The 12,245-nt window shown below is 39.6% G+C and overlaps 1 protein-coding gene across 14 annotated transcripts in view; it reads right to left on the reverse strand.

Moving 5' to 3' along the window:
• The window catches only part of sipa1l1 (signal-induced proliferation-associated 1 like 1), a 349,286-nt gene that overhangs the window by 201,302 nt on the left and 135,739 nt on the right, over positions 1-12,245 (reverse strand). For 13 of the 14 annotated variants that reach the window (XM_080203040.1, XM_080203046.1, XM_080203052.1 and 10 more), the window contains one exon: positions 6,102-6,153. The exons of the other annotated variant lie outside the window; for it this stretch is intronic. The gene's annotated coding sequence lies outside the window, so the exon portion shown is untranslated. The remainder of the gene's footprint in view (positions 1-6,101; positions 6,154-12,245) is intronic. 14 annotated transcript variants of the gene reach the window in all.

Here is a 12,245-nt window from a genome sequence, read left to right on the forward strand (position 1 = left end):
TAACAAGTTTTTCCCCCGCCTGCCTGTTAAGCTGGAAGGACATAAGGTGGCTGTTTGGTGACATCTTCAAATAGTAATTCCAAGGGGAAAAGCAGTCAAAGCTGCCTGCTGCCAACTTGTTTCATCTCTTCAGTTTCAAGCCTTTTTTTTAAATAGTTTAATTTTAGCCCTGTTATTTTCATCATTTAATCTAGATTTTACAGCCTTCAGCTAGAGCACTTTCTTTTGAATTTGTTGCTGAAATCAGCTATTTTTCCTTATTCATTTTTATTCAGCCCATTGCCACCATATTTTTATTCCATATCTGCACAGTCAACAGCTCTTTCAGAATTGATTATTTGAAAGCACTGCCATGGATAATATAGTAATGCATTAAGTTGAAACTAACTCAATTTGAATTGAATTTATTTTCTAGCCCTCTGCCCTAATCAACAGACCACTTGCCTTCCAATGTGCGCAGCTCCCCCCGGGAATGCACCCTCCCACCTGCACAGTCCTCCAGTGAGGCATCTACTCCCACGTCCATAACCTGATAGAGGAAAGTGGTAGGGCATTGTATAATGGGACAACCGTATGTCACAATGGTGGTCAAACATTTAACTGACAGGTCATTAATTAACATAGGAATATTTTGACCACAAACTAGATGAACAGGCTATCCCATGTTGTGCAAGGTTCCCCAACTAACCAGTTGGCCTTCAATCATTACAGTAGACTTAACTGAACTATTGGGCTGCATGGCCCCCTACTCCAAATGGCAAAAGCCCACTCCCCCATAGCATCTCCCCCTCAATTAAGCAACAACATCATCACATGTCAATGACCTCCTCAGCTGCCACACATTCTTCAGCATGAAGGCCAAACCACACCTTTTCCCCAAGAAAGGCCCAATAAGATACAATAAAGAGAAAATGGTGAAAGTACTCAGCAGGTCACAAGCAACCAAGAGAAAAAGGTTAAAAGTCAACAATCTCACATCCAGCCTAAAAAGTTATGCCTTCCTCCCCTCATTGTCCTGACTGAGTAGCACGTTCAGAATCTTGACAAAAGCCCTGTCCCCAACCTTCAGAGGCTCGGCTCAGCTCCCCCCCACCAAAAATCAAAATCCTTCCCTGCCAGCCCTCGTCAATATTGTTTCTTGAATATAGTGATGGAAACAAAGATGATGGGACTGGGGGGAAAGAAAGGGGAGAATGAGCATACTGAGTGGTTACAAGAAGCTACGTCATATCAAAGAAATTCAATATTCCATCATAATATGTCACCACACAAACTGAACAAGGGTTTCTGTTACACAGGGGATGCACTCCGTACTAAAAATCAATACATTGCAGACACTCAGATTGTGGTTGGTTTTAAGTGGGGAATGGTATTCCACTGCGTTCTATTCTTCTGTGCACTGAGCACAACTTCAATTTTAATACAGAGCTAGGTGTTGAGAATTTCAGGTGGTATTAAAATAGAAAGCGGAGTCAATAATTCTGAGGGGATTTTGATAAAATAATGGAATGGAAAAAATAGCAGATGTAATTTGACGTGAGATTTTATATATAGGTTAAAACAATACACAGTTTGAATGGGGGAAACTGGGATATGAGAGCAGAGGGACTTCTACTAAATCATTAAAAGAGGATGCTAATACCTCCAACACTCCCTTGTTTGGTGAATGTGTGTCATGCAATCAGTACAATGCAAGTCATCATAAACTTCAAATTGGGTTGGGAGTAAGCAAGGTGATTTTTATAGACATTAGAAAAATGATATATAGGAACACTTTCAAAATATACCACACCACTCAACCACTCTTGTAGTTCTGTAAACCAGGTTTTAAAGAGAATTAAATTATCTGCCTTCCACGGAATTTATTATTCTGTAATAAATTTGCATCCTTACTCCCCTGGATTAATCATTATTTACATAACCTTGATTCAAAATAATGTGCAAACATATTATTCCAACATTCAACTTGTAAATTGTGTTATATAACATTTTATCATGTTGCAAGAGACCTTGAATGCAGTTCGGCAAAAAGTTAATTTTCTGACAAAATACTGGGCTGATCAGGGTCTTCAGAAGTCAACCTGCAGTTATTTAAAACCTTGCTGCTCAATCGCCATCACAAAAAAGCAAGGCTTGCTGGCAGGTGAGAAGGATGAATTTAAGTCTTCACTTGCAAATCATCTAGTTCATAATTATGAAGCAGAGCGTGGAAGATAGCCCACGTAACTAATGAACAGGATTTGCCCTACCAGCTGTCCAGAGTCAAACAGATTCCTTTTACAGGAAGCGCTGCAAATACCACAAATAGAAAGTGGATTAAAAACATTTCCCGCAATTATGTACATATGAATGAAACCTCTACATTGCAACCAACAAACCTGCTGTAAAATGTAGCCTGACGATGGGCTTGCTCAGTTCAGCTCAAGTACCTGTCACAAAAATGATGCATGTGTTTACAATGCAGCTTGATATTTATTGGTTATGTTAACTTTTGCAAGCTCGATTAAATTACAGATTCACTAATTTACATTATGAACAAGATTTTAATTCATTCACAAGAGAATTAAGATCAAGCCCATGTTACAGAGAAAGAAATGGAGTTGCCTTTATGTATTACTTTTCATTACCAAAGTGCTTTTTGAAATGTGTGCACTGTTACAATGTAGGGAAACACAATAGTTAATTTGCACACAAAGTTCCGGAGGAAAAAAAATGAGAGATAAATGGCCGGTGAATCTACATTGGTGCTATTACTCGATGGATTAATGCTGGCCAGCCACCTCTTCCATCATGTAGTGCCATGAAATCTTCTGTCTACTCGAAACAGTTTTACACCTCGTCATAAAGACAAGCACAAGATCACATGGCAAAACTAGTGGCTAAAATGAATTGAAAACAGCTCTCTGTTCATTCTCTGTCAATGCTACAAATTTATGCACCTATTTGGGTGAGTAAAAATCTGTTTTAGGCTAATAGAGCTATTAAATATAAACACAATCTGAAATACAGAAGCCTAAACTATGGTTTAAAATGAAACAAATTAATCCTCAGAAAAGTACAGTACCTACTATAGAGGTTGCGTGTTAAACAGATGTTGGTTTGAGTCAGACTTCTGGTTGCTTTATCTTACAGGAATGCACTTCCTGGCATTCCTTCAACATTCAGTTCATTGATAGCATCGTCTCCCCATCTGAGTCGGGAACCAACGAAGCCCATTTTACATTCTCCTTGATGCTGCCACAGCTAGCCAAGCCCCACCTATCTTCACGTGGTACATTTTAATTTTTTGTGCTCTAAATTTCACAGCTTTGTTGTTCTTTTGCTGGTGCGGTGTGCATACAATTGAGTTAGAATTTAAACAAAGTGGGAGAAATAAATTACATAAGCTACACACGTCAGGATAGCTTCTACAGAACCATCACTCGATATTGTTCAAAACAAATCCATATGATAATAATAGAGTGTAAGGAGCTAACTCAAAGCTCATTAACCAAACACAGATTCCTATTTCAGCAGCATCCGTTCTCAGCTCTGCAAACATGAAGCTGCTCACTGATCATTTACATACTTTCACCTCATACCTTAATAGAAAATCAGGATGGTATGGGGGAGGGGGTATAAGTCACTGGATATAGAGATACCCAACTACCAGATATATTTATTCTGTCTGCTAGGTAAATAGAGCAGCCCTCACATAATAGCTACACTTATCTAGTTGTAACGTAATTATATAGTAATTAAATGTAATTATATGGGCACAACCCACCAGGAAGTCCAGCCAGTTGAGGAAAAGTTAACATTTCCCCAACCACTAGGACCTTAAGATCCCAAAAACGGCTTGAAATCACAAGCCTTTTTCAACTCCAGCGTTTACCTTTTGATCATGTGAATTAAACCCAGATGAAGCTTGGAAAGTCAACTGGAGCTCACAAGAAGTCATCTCATGAAAAACCCAACACAAAAGATCCCTGGCTTTGAGCCCGTGAAGTTCATCAGTCATCATAAACACTTTTTGCACAATCCATGGCAGATGTAGAAAATTATAACCACTCCAGCGCATGACTGCAGTCACCTAGAGGATGCCATGGAACATACAACTCAATGCCCAATTCACAAATACAAAAGGAGGCATCACAGCGACAACACTCCACTACTCCCACGCCACTATATGGCTTAGCCACCCGAATGTAAAATTATAGTTATTATTTTACATCCACATCAGCCATAAGAAAAAAGGGGGTTAAATAAAAAGCCCTCACAGGTTTCAGCCGCCTGGAGTACTGAATATTTTATCTGTATGCCAGGCTATGCATTGCCCCTTGCAAAGACTCAACTCCACATTTACCAAGGTGCATTTCCACCCTGCAATGCACTGAGAGATGTGCTAACACCCGTGAATTAATACTTTATTCTATTTATAGGCTTAGCAGAAGCGTTCATTGTTTAAACTCAACAGCTGTCTTCTTCCACCCCACCCATTGCTTGTGAAAGCTCCATGCTAAACTAGAAAATGCTCCCCTAGCAACCACACTGCCACCAATCAATGGCACACCCAAGCTAACCAATTAAAAAAAGGGTGCTGCAGTCAGAGCCATAGTAACAGATTGTTTCAATGCAATTGTTCTAGCAAACGAAGATGTGCTGCATCACTTCTTTCTGTGTAACATCCACCTCCGATTTTTATATTCCCATTTGCTCTGAACTTTAAAATAACGACTATAGATTCTCCTAATAGAACACTGTAGCTTGGCATTACAATGCATTTACCCAAAGGTCAAAAGATACCAAGTTTCTACTCCAACGAGTTAAACCAAACCCAATAATCAAAAAACAGATATTACAACTACCCTCAGAGAGTCCTATGTTAGTGGGATGATGAGGGGTGGCAGAGGAAAAGAGTGAAGAAAGCAGCTACTTCTAATTTTTATTCAGGGGTCATCACTGGAAAAATTCACACATACATCTATCAGACTCAACCTGGGCACTGTTGCTTTCTGCAGTTGAGCAGCACGGATGATCACCAACCACACTTAGAAGCAGAGAGCCAATACTGGCGAGAGGAACAATGCATCAACAAGGATCAGCTTCTTCAGGAATTGAGGGGAGAAAACTTGAAGGGGAAAATGACAAACAAATAGATAAAGATAAATTTTCTCAAACAAAAATAAAGTCTGCCTGTTAAATAAAGAAAATAGCCTTCATGTTTGAATAGTATGATAACCTGCACATGTCCACCAGAAATGTAATTATATAGTGCCAATGAAAGGATTAAACAAACAACTCTCATTTAGCACTACCTTTGTCTTAACTTGCTCTGGAAGATGAGAAATCTGTCCTTTCCTTCAAACTAGTTAGCATTCTCAAAATGCCAATAAACAAGTAGTTTAAACTTTAAACCTCTGAAAATTGAATAAATGACTGATGCTAACAGCACAATATGATCATTTCAAAGCTGGAAAAAAAAAGACAAGCTATACTACAGATCAGGTAGTCACCCTTTTTGCAGCATGGTACATTGTGCAAAATATTATTCTTAGTAATGACTCAATTTTTTCTTTTAAAAAAAAGAGTACGAGAAGATTGGCTGCTTTAAAACATCCATCAGCATGAAACCAGAGAACTCTGAGCAGGGATAATCCAAAAGAGGTTTTGATCTTTATATTTAAGAAATCTTAAATGAAGTTTGTGAGAAGCTAACAAAATCTTTTTAAGACCTTGGATATTCAAATAGAAGAATAAACCATCGACAGAAAATGATATTTAATTGATAGTCAATGTCTCATAATTAGACGGGGAAAAGGAAGTTCACCAGTTAACCTCAAAAGTTGAAGGTCAGGGCTTCACAAGTGAAGAACATATGAACATAGGCAGCACGATACCTATCCCAGTACTATTCACGCAAAGCAAAACTTTTAAACTGATAGATTGAGTTTGGGCATGATGATGAGACAAGGTAGAAGGAGGTTTTCCCTATATCTGTGCTGTCTAAGTGTATCTGGCACCCTCGAACCTTCAAGTTCCGACATGGGATGCAAATGTGCCACTTGTGCCAACCCAAAACAACCCTCATTCCATTGATCAAAATGAGGCGGAGAACTGACCTGTTTCAGCATAATCTCAGGAGGAGCACAAACTGCATTATGGTAGATACACCTGTCAAAGAAAGAGAGCACAATTAGAACGAAAGGTCAAAAAATTAAATGGTCACACCACCATTGAGGAAAAAGCAACAAAATAACATTACGCAGTTGTTTGCCAACAAAGAAAGCTCAACAAAAATGAACTTCTGGTGTAAATCACTACATTTGCAAGAGCCAATGAGCCATATATGGGAAGAATACATTCAAAAAACAATTCCAAATATCCATGAATAGTTCGGAAAGTATTGAGAAAAAAATAATAAAATAGCATTTCCATTTGGTCTTCACAAGAAAAAGTGACAGCTCTGGAGGCAACTACAATAAATTGGTCATTTCCGTTTGAATTTCCTACCCAACTGCTTTCCATCTCAGAAAACCAACACTAATGAGACAATGAGCTTCAGCTTAATGGAAAACTTTCACACAAAGAGCAAGTGATGAATGGGATGGTATCATTGGAATGTTCTGGAATTCCACAGCTATTTTTCTGACCCAGCCAGCCTTGCGAAGCTACTAACATCTTTCAATACCATATCTAATTAGGGTCACAACACTGAACTTCAAACATTTAGGGACCAGTCCACTTCAACTTTCATTACCAAAATTCAGAAGTAGGTTGATTTATTCAAACACAATTTGAAACTTTTTAAAAAAAGTTTCAAATATACTGTACACATTTTAAAATTATTTTTATTCAAGCAGTCTAGCTTTAAAATTATTCTGGTCTGAATAATGAGCGAGGAGACAGAACAATTTTTAGCCAGCAGCAGGATCCCAAGGCTGCTATTCAATCTAGGGATTCAGAAAGCAGACGCAACTTAAAAAGATCTCCCCAAGATTCAGTGACTGCTTTATAAATCTCACTGCATTTTCACAGTTTGCACTTCTATGTGGCACAAGGCATAACAGCATTAGTCAGGTAAAAAGATAACAGGTTCCCTGTGACCAAAGCATCATAGATAACATCTGTAAATCAAAGAGTCAGTGTATACCTTGCAGGACTATTTCAACATTCATTAATAGACAGATAGATCAGCACCCTTTACTATGTAGAACCCCCACCCCATACCCACTGACATTGGAAGTCAAGCACATTCTGTGAACAGCTGGGATCAGAAACAGACATATGGTTCAAGGTTTAAATCTAGAATGGGTTTAGAACATAACTTTTTAATAAAAAATGTTTAATTAACCTCAAGGCCTGAAGCAACATTTTACTGACTCAATAGGCTGTGAGAACACAACCAGCAGCACCAAACTCAACTAGAACCCTCATCCATGAATTCCTCACATGCAGGCTCAAGGTCTGAAACTTCCTCTTTGATGGCTTCTCAACATCTGCACTCTATGTTCTTACCACTTTAAATCAAATTCCACGATGTGGGTATGCCGGCATTGGACTGGGGTAAACACAGTAAAAAGTCTGACAACACCAGGTTTAAGTCCAACCAATTTATTTGATAGTAATCTCACTAGCTTTCGAGGTTACCCCCTTTGTCAGGTGAATGGAGAGTTCTGGCCTCAGACAGAGAATATAAAGCACAGACAGTTCTAATCAGTAATCTGTAAACTGTCTGTGTTTTATATGCTCTGTCTGAGGCCAGAACTCTCCATTCACCTGACGAAGGGGGTAACCTCAAAAGCTAGTGAGTTTACTATCAAATAAATCGGTTGGACTTAAACCTGGCGTTGTCAGACTTTTTACTGTGTTTTCCAACCACCTCCAGCCCTATGGGCCAGTGTTTCAACTCAGGCTGTTTTTGCATTTTTTCTTGAACCCTCCGTCCCACCAATTGTGACAAAAGTTTTCATCCACCAAAGCCTGACATACTAACTCAAATATTGCTCCCTCAGATAACTGAAGCAGCAGTGGTGGATTAACTACCACTTGGGCCCCTAGGCTGAGCTTTAGTAAGGCCCCCTGCCCCAGCCTTCATTGAATAGAATAAAGTGACATTAGTTAACTTATGTCATTGTACTATGTATAATGTACTGCATGTATAATATCATAAAGTTATATGAATCAATTATAGCCATTTTATTCATTTATTTTTAATTTTCTTTACATTTTTACTTTAAAAAGCTTCTGTGTTTTTTGGTTTACAAATGTTTTGACGTTTTCACAGGCGGTAAATGCACTCAACAACAGTTTTGATGATGGATTATGTAGTGATGATAGTGGCAGTGACTTAGATGCAGAGGATTTTGATGTTGATATTGGTGAATTATCAGATGACCATCGTGAATTTGATGATACATTGATAGCACTGAAGGCAGTGGTGACCATCATCATGCTGCGTGTGGGACTAGTACTATATAAGGGTGAATGTTGAAAAAATTACTATATGTAACTAAGTAGGCATCAAAATATGTTATAGCATGACAATAAACTCTGTTGCATTTATTTTGTATTTATTTACATGTAGTACAAGTCTTGGGGGTGAAGCGCCTCTATTTATAGGTATTTGTTATTATTAATTCATTCACGAGATATAGTTATGAAAATTTATTCACCCTTAAAAGGGTTAAACCAATTATGTTTGCTCTCGGGGCCTCCTCCTTTCCGGGCCCCTAGGCTAAAGCCTACTCAGCCTAATGGTTAACCTGACACTGAAGCAATCATGCCTCAATGCAGCAAAACATGGACCACATTTTGGTCTGGGCTACCAAGTGGCAACCAATGAGTGGCAGGCAATGACTATTCTCCAACAAGAGAGAATCTAACCAAGTCTCCATGACATTCAAGGGCAATAACCAATATTGAATTCCCACATTCAAAATCTTGGGCATTAACGGGAAAAGGAAACAACTAAAGCAGTATATTAATACCACAGCTATAGTCAGGGAGGCAGTTAAATAGTGGTAATGCCATTGGACCAGTAATTCCAAGGGCCATGCTCATACTCTGAGGACATAGATTCAAATCCACAATGGCAGCTGATGGAATTTAAATTCAATGCATAAATCTAGAATTAAAAGTTAGTCTAACAGTACAAAGAACACATGTGGTTCACTGATGAAAATCTACCATCCTTACCTACACTGGCCTACATACTACTCCAACCCACATCAAGACAGCTGATTCTCAAATGCCATCTGAAATGGCTTAGCAAGCCACTGAGTTGTTTTAAAAAGGGAAGAAACCGGTGGACCACAATGATATCAACCTAGGCACAGGAAATGACAACAGCAAACCCAACTCGCTGCAAATTCCTCCCTAGTAACATCTTGGGATTTGTACCAAAGTTGAGAGAGTCGTCCCACAGACTAGTTCAGTAACAGTCTGACAGTATCATTGACTGAATCGTACCTTCCAACACCATCCCTGGGAATGCCCTGTCTTACAAGAACTAGAGACCCATCAGAAGTGGTGACACAACGGTATATAATCAGGAGTGAGTTGGCCTAGGAGTCCTCAGCATTGACCCTTTGCCCCATGAAGTCTCATGGCATCGGGTCAAACATGGGCAAAGAAACCGATTGTGACTACCACCCACGCTACACCACTCTTCAGCTGATGAAGCAGTTGCACATCATCTGGAAGAACTGAGGGTGGCAAGGACACAGTATTCATTATTAAGGGAAACTCAGTAGCACCACTACCGACCAAACTGTTTCTCAAGGACTTAGTTGCTAGACTCTCCTTCGGCAGGTGGAGAAGGAAACATGTGAAAACACCTACCTAACCTAGTCCTTACCAATCTATCCATCACAGATACATCTGTCCACAACAATAACCACCTCAATCCTTGAACAAAGTCCTGTCTTCACATTGACACCTTCCTTCATGTTGTCTGGCAAGAGCAATCTGCGAAATGGGATTTCAACAGATCCAGCAATTGAAAACTGGGCATCCATGATGTGCTGTGGGACATGAGCAGCAGCAGAATTGTACTCAATCACAACATAAGAAGTTCATTATTTAGGACAAAGCTGACTGTTTGATTGCTACCACCTTAAACATTCACAATCTCCACCAGCAATGCAGAGTGCAGCAGTGTGCACATCTGCAAGAGTTAGCAATTCACCTAGGCTCCTTCGACAGCACTTTCCAAACCTGCAGATCTAAAATCGACAAAGGCAGCAAATGCACTGGAACACCACCATCAAAATCTCCTCCAAAGCTCCCTCTGGTCATAGTTTGGACTAAAGCTCTGTTGCTTTGACAGTGATTGATTTCAAATGGCAAACTAACATTGGGAACCCAAAGCATTTGATTGCTTTGCATATCAATCAAGCACTAAACATTCCCACCTACACTGGCGACAGCAATGTAAACACACCTCAATTACTACAATTGTACTACAATACATCTGGTTAAAAAAGGGTGGAACTTTTATATTGATTTGATTTATTATTGTCACATGTATTAACATAGTGAAAAGTATTGTTTCTTGTTTACAGACAAAATATACCATTCATAGAAAAGGAAACGAGACAGTGCAGAATATAATGTTAGTCATAGCTAGGTGTAGAGAAAGATCAACTTTAATGCAAAGCAAGTCCATTCAGAAGTCTGACAGCAGCAGGGAAGAAGCTGTTCTTGAGTCAGTTGGTAGGTGACCTCTTTTGTATCTTTTTCCTAAGGGAAGAAAGTGGGAGAGAGAATGTCTCAGGTGCATGGGGTCCTTAATTATGCTGGCTGCTTTGCTGAGGCAGCAGAAAGTGTAGACAGAGTCAAGGGATGGGAGGCTAGTTGCAGACATCATACTTGACCACAGATCTAAACAGTCTTTCAAAAAAAAAAAAATTTGTTCCTAACCTCAGTCCAAAACTGGTGATGAATTGAGAGTTACATCGCAAAACAATTAAACTCTAAGTGACCTAATCTTGTCGTGCTATTAAGTAAACACTTAATAACCCCAGCAGACTGTGTTACATGTTATTCGATACAAGGTTCTCATCGTTATAAACATTACAGTAGCTGATTAAATGTGATTAGCATCACTGAAAAAGGATGCACTGTGGCACTGCTCACTTGGGAAAACAATTGTGGAAGGCAACTTTAAAGCACAAAAAAAACACCGACAGTGCAACTGAACCCATCGCAACAAGTTCAGTTCAAATCATGGGGATTGAAAACAGTGTCTTTTGTAGTTGCTCCAAGCTTCAGATTTATTTAGTCTGAACTTTGAGGCGCTTACTTCTGTACCATGTAAACATTTCAGATTCCACCTCGCCCAACCATCCAACACAAGGTGGGCAAGGACTGCGCAGGACAGAATGCTATGGAATCAGAGGCAAGGCAGCCACATCCCTTTTTAAAAAAAGGCACCAGCTGTCATAGGTTTAAAAGGTCCAGTTTGACAGGTGTGTGGTTTGTATTTTTTTTGAGGGGGTGGAGAGGGGGCTGCTGGGAATTTGACAGTGTTGGGAGACTCCCACGTCCCAATCTGTGCTTGAGGACAATAGTTGAGCACAAGCTAGAAATGGTTTTAGTTTTTCTAAACTTTCTGGGTAACTATTGATGCAAGACAGTCAAAACCATCATTAAACTGCATTTATGGGTGGTTCCCAGTGCAAGGCAATTGCTGTGCAATCCTTAACAGGGATCTTCCAAGGGGTGTGGAAATTTACCCAGTGCACCTTTAGGGTAAGGAATGGCGTTTTGAACTGGGACTGAAACAATGGCTTTAGTCTTCCAATCTTTTTCCCTCCAATTATTCATTATTATTGGGCATCCGATAAACCATCCGAAAATTCAACAAAGTACAGGAGTCGAGAGAGGTGGCAATGAAACAGAGCTGGGTGCATAGGAAAATTAATGCTGTATTTTTGGATTGTAATGCTGATGGGGATGTGGATGAGAAATAGGAAGCAAGTGATATTCTGGCTAACAGATATGGAAACCAAAAGAGTAGTCATACCTAGCAGAATGACAGTGGAGATTCTTGGAGGAATATTATATGGTCAACATTGCCAAAGTTACTGACAGGTCGAGAAGGATGAGGGGGGATAATTTACCTTTATAGTGGCAACACAGGATGTCATTTCGGCATCATAAAATTCTATAGTGCAGAAGGAGGCCATTCAGCCCATCGAGTCTACACCAACCACAATCCCACCCAGGCCCCATCTGCAAAACCCCATGCATTTACCCTAGTT

The sequence above is a fragment of the Carcharhinus amblyrhynchos genome, chromosome 14 (assembly GCF_965287045.1).
Source record: "Carcharhinus amblyrhynchos chromosome 14, sCarAmb.v2.hapA, whole genome shotgun sequence".
Taxonomy (NCBI): Eukaryota; Metazoa; Chordata; class Chondrichthyes; order Carcharhiniformes; family Carcharhinidae; genus Carcharhinus; species Carcharhinus amblyrhynchos.